This window comes from Condylura cristata, unplaced genomic scaffold, assembly GCF_000260355.1.
Source record: "Condylura cristata isolate star-nosed mole 26May11 unplaced genomic scaffold, ConCri1.0 scaffold00037, whole genome shotgun sequence".
In the NCBI taxonomy this organism is placed as follows: Eukaryota; Metazoa; Chordata; class Mammalia; order Eulipotyphla; family Talpidae; genus Condylura; species Condylura cristata.
In genome coordinates this window covers 194,297-199,108 of record NW_004567138.1, presented here as the reverse complement: position 1 = coordinate 199,108, position 4,812 = coordinate 194,297, and the positions used below count along the sequence as shown (strand labels likewise).

At 37.9% G+C, this 4,812-nt stretch overlaps 1 protein-coding gene across 2 annotated transcripts in view; it reads right to left on the bottom strand.

The window, feature by feature from the left end:
• Positions 1–4,770, bottom strand: part of SIRT5 (sirtuin 5) — a 28,787-nt gene extending 24,017 nt beyond the window's left edge. Inside the window, exon 1 of one of the 2 annotated variants that reach the window (XM_004693296.2) lies at positions 4,701–4,770. The gene's annotated coding sequence lies outside the window, so the exon portion shown is untranslated. Of the gene's footprint in view, positions 1–1,947; positions 1,967–4,700 lie in introns of those variants that run through there. The other variant, XM_012732961.1, reaches the window with a different exon arrangement.
• Positions 4,771–4,812: the final 42 nt, after the last annotated feature.

Here is a 4,812-nt window from a genome sequence, read left to right as displayed (position 1 = left end):
GAATAGATGAAACTATGGGGACAGGAAATATTCCATTGGCTGCTGGCACAGGGAAGAATGAATCATGAATCCCAAGGGACAGAGTGGGGGTGGGTGGAGTTATCCTACATGGTTGTGGTGGTGGTTAACATGTGTCTCTCAACACCCACAGATCTCTATACTAAAAAAGGATTCATTCTGCTACATGTAAACTATACTTAAAAATAATAGATGCAGAGGGTCTCTCCAAGATAAAGGAGTTCTGGAAACTGGGGACAAAACAATGTGAAGATACTTAACACTCCTGAACTGTGCACTTAAAATGAGCAGACTGGATACCAGACCAGGTATCAGGTGAATTTTACTATAGGAAAAATAAAGAAGAACAAAAAAATAATGTGACAAATAAACAAGTCACATTAAATGTGACTTGCTGAATGCTGCAGTATCTACAGGCAGATGGCTCACTGACTTCAGAAGTGAGTGTTGTTATCAAGAAAGAGGATATTCAGAGAGGTGAAAAACAAATGGTTGGAAGATGAGGCTCAACCTCTTGGGAGTGTCAACCAGATGACTTCTTCCCCCCAAATCATACCAAAGTTAATATTCAAATGTGAAAAACCCCAGAAAAAAGATATTCTGATTTGACAGACTTCCAGAACATAATATGGACAGGGAAAACAAGGTGGAAATAGTGTTTTATAAGATAAAGCAAAATAGACATGAATATATATTATAGTACATATTTGCATTTGTGTTTTAAAAATATGGAAGATATCAAAAGAAATTAGTAAAAAGATTTAGAATTGGGGAAGGGTAGGGGAGAAAAGGAAGCCAGGATATGTGTTTCTGCTTTCTGTGAGCTCCAGCCAAAGGCCAGGACACACCTGAGGCTGTGGGACTCAGCCCTTAGTGTCAGGGCGCGCATGCAGTCATCGGCAGCGGGTAGAAGCGGCCCCTCAGCACCAGCCTAAAGGATCCTGGGGTGTGGTGGGAGGAGGGAGATGATAATGAAAGTGGGGCTTTGCTTTGCATTGGATACTGTCAGGGAAACAGGATATTCTACATGAATTTTTTTTGTTTTTTACCTGAATGTTTTAATGAAGCTTATACAAGGGATTGAAAGAGAGCCCTCCCTGGTGGCACAATGCCTGTCTTGCCTGCTGCTTCCCTCAGCAGTGCACTTTGTCCATCTGCCTGTTCTGCTCCCCATTCCATCTCTGGTGAATCCTCTCACCACTCCTGCACCTCTGGCCTATACCCCAGTTCAGATGGAAAGAGAAGGGAGAGCAGAGCTATGATTGGTCAGGAAGAAGGAGCAGCCTTCACAGTAGCCAAGATGAAAATGTGCTGGGTTTTTTTTTTTTGTTTTTTTTTTTTTTGTGGTTTAAGCAATGTTCTTGTTTTTGTCTGGCTTCAGACCTAATTATGGAGTTGTCTTATTTTTGTGCTGATTCACTGTGCTCACATCACAGCCTTGTCTGATGTTGGTATTCTGCAATTATGTTCAATGGGAAATCATGAAAGCCTATTGGACAGTAACAGGCCCCCACACTGGAAGCAATCCAAATGGCCATCAGTTTTAAAATGGCAAATAAAATACTGCTAGGCAATAACAAGAAGAAAATACCAAAATAAGCAATGTGTATGAATTATTAGTTTTATGCAACACTAACTCGACAGTTGAAAATCTACCAGACATTACCTTAACCAAGTGATCAAAGTTAATTAAGATCACCAGGAATAAGATGTATCTACTGCATAATACAATGAGAAGAGCATATCATTTGGGTAGTATCTTTCCCCAAAATGCATTAGCTCAAATTAACTCCTGTTGAACATAATTGCACAGAATACCAACATCAGATAAGGCTATTATTATAGAAAACAAAATAAAAATCTAAAAGGGGATATTAGTAGGGAAATTGGCAAAATCTGAATGAAGTCTGCAAATCAATTATACTATACCAATATAAATGTCCTTGTTTAGGTCCTCCTCCACCAGTCAGCCCAAACGTCACCCTTAAGGGAAATTAGGTAAACAATATTTGGGAACAGTGTGTACTATTTTTGCAAATCTAAAATTATTTTAAAATAAAGTTGCTTCCTTAAAACACACATACATACACATGCTAAGTGAAAGAAACCAGGCACAAAAGTTTTGAGACAATGTGTGACCCTCCTCTCCTATGACAGGCAATAAACTGTAGGTCTAGAAATCATATCCATGGTTTTTATGGATCAGGGGCAGGGGAGACCAGGCGGGCCAGGAAATTTTTTAAAAAGCAATGGAAAATTGTCTTTATTTTGTAGTGTTTTTCAAAATTCAAGACAACTGTATAATAAAAATGATGAATTTTATAGCATGTAAGTATATTTCAATAAACCTCACTTAAAAACAAGAAGTGTTCTGCCAAACTTCCATCGGAAACCCTGCTGTAACTAAAAAGGCTGGGTAAGAAGCTCGGAACACCAAGAAAGCAAGCTTGAAGAAATGGTAGAGTGCTGGTTTCCAGAACAACCAGGGGCACCTCTGCTTGCCTGGAGTAATTTCTGCAGAAACGGAATGCAAGTAAGGATCCAAAGACTCCATAGAGACAAAAAGAGCCCCTAGTTAGTGGCTGGGGTGGGCGGTGGGCAGGAACAGAACACACCAAGCCGGAGAGCCACTGCCCAGCCTTCAAGAAAATCACCCCACCGCCCAGCTGTATCAGAGGCACAGCGAAGATGGATGGCATGATTTTCAATTAGCGTGAGCATGCTAAGCTCCTGACAAACTTCAGTTTCTTTGAAAAAATTAATTATCTGGAATACTAAAGTAGGAGACAAGGGTGCTACTTGCTATATTTTATTTACTTTTGTTAGTTTTATCAGTGTTGCACATGATGCAATGTTTGAAAATGTGGTGGAAAATATGATGAAATACGATAAAAATGTTCTAAAATTAGATTGTAATTTTTTTAATTACAGAAAATTTCAAAAATACATAAATATTACAAAATATTTATACAAATACAAAAATAAAGAACCATCATGTTTACACTACCCAGCTTCCATAATTATCAAGTTTTCTTAGACCATTTAAGGCTTTAAGAATATGGTCACAGATGATAACTATTAAACAGATCTTTTTTTGGTGCGTGTAAAAGAACTGGGATGTAGGCCAGAGGGGTGAGAGGATTCACCAGAGAACAGAGGGGGGAGCAGGACAGTGGATCCACTGAAATACACTACTGAGGGGAGCAGTGGGCAGGTCAAGAGAGGTCTGCTGCGCCACAAGGGTCAGCTCCCTGTCTGGGAACTGGAACTCAGGCTACTTTGCCACGCTCTGCGAGGGTGTTTGCCAGGGTGGCCCTGAGACTTAACCCAAAGGCCACCAGGAAGTCCCCAAACTAGAATATCTTGATGGAAATTCTGAAAACTAAAGCTCCCAATACTACCTAACTTTACTAAAACCTCCCTAAACATTGTAGATTACTTATGCTATCATTTGTGCTTAGTACATATCTGCAGTTATTTCTCCTGAAGTTTAAGATAGTTATCTTCAGTGTTGCTAATATTAAAGTTTAAAGTCATCACTTTGATCCAAATTCTACAGTTTTTTTCTTCTTGTGTAGATTTTTACATGTTAGAAACATTCCCACTTATTATTAAAAATTAAAAAAAAAAACCTAAATTGCTCCTGAATTAACTGTTGCAGTTTTTTTCTCAGACATGGAAATAGGATTTTAGAATAAAACATTCTAAGAATTTAAGGATTGAATACAATCAACAGAGGCAGCACCCTAAAGCAATAGAGTACATTTTGACACTTTATAGTTTGGTCTAAATGATGGCTCTTCTGTTGAATCTTTATGAAATGAAGACAAATCTTCATTCTGTTATGAACATAGTGTTAAAATTTGTTGCCAATTAGAGTTGTTAAAAAGCTAAGAATAATAAGGGACATTTGTGAGGCTGGCATTACAAATGGCATCTTGGGTAAATTGTTGCTCATTTTTCTTTTGAAGTTTTCCTATTAAAATGTTTCTATTATTGAGTAATACTAACAACTCAAAATAACAGAAAAAAAGGTCTTGCTTAAGTTTCAATAGTTCCAAAAATCACTAGTTTCTAGATTCTTTAGCCTAAGGAACATAATCAGCAAGTTTTTTTTTTTTTTTTTTCAGAAAAACAGCATTAGTTCTTAAGTGAATTATATATATATAAATTATAAGTGAATGATAATATATAAGATAATATATATATAATATATAATATATAAGTGAATGATAATATATATATAAATATATAAGAACACGAATAGAGACACTCAGGGACTCCATACAAATACTTTCTAAACAGATGCATTCCCTTCTTTTAAATGTATAGTGAGATCTAAAGTTTTGATGTCATCCATTCATGCCTGAAACAATGAATCAAAACTTTGGACTCACAGGTTACATAAACACTCCACTGCGTGCTGCATTGGTCAGTACTTCATATTTTTTTTAAACAAAGGTGGGAGCAGTTTTGCTAAATTTTCCGCCCATTTACAAGTTGCTCCCTGAGTTTGTGCAAATGTGAAAACGTTTTTGAACAAAGCCACCTGAAATCTAGGCACCACTCAGTGCTCAAAGACACAATAAATGAAGCCTTATTTCAGGAATTCGAGAGAAAAACAAATGACTTCAAAATATAATATACTTCAGTACACTGCCCAGGTACCGCAGAAAACGTACCCAGGCGTTCAGTACTTTCTGAACCCAGGAGCTGACTGAAGGCAGCACAGCGGTGCCCAGCGGCGCTGTCCCCGGCCACCACCTGTCCACAAAGCCAGCAGGCGCCTTGACC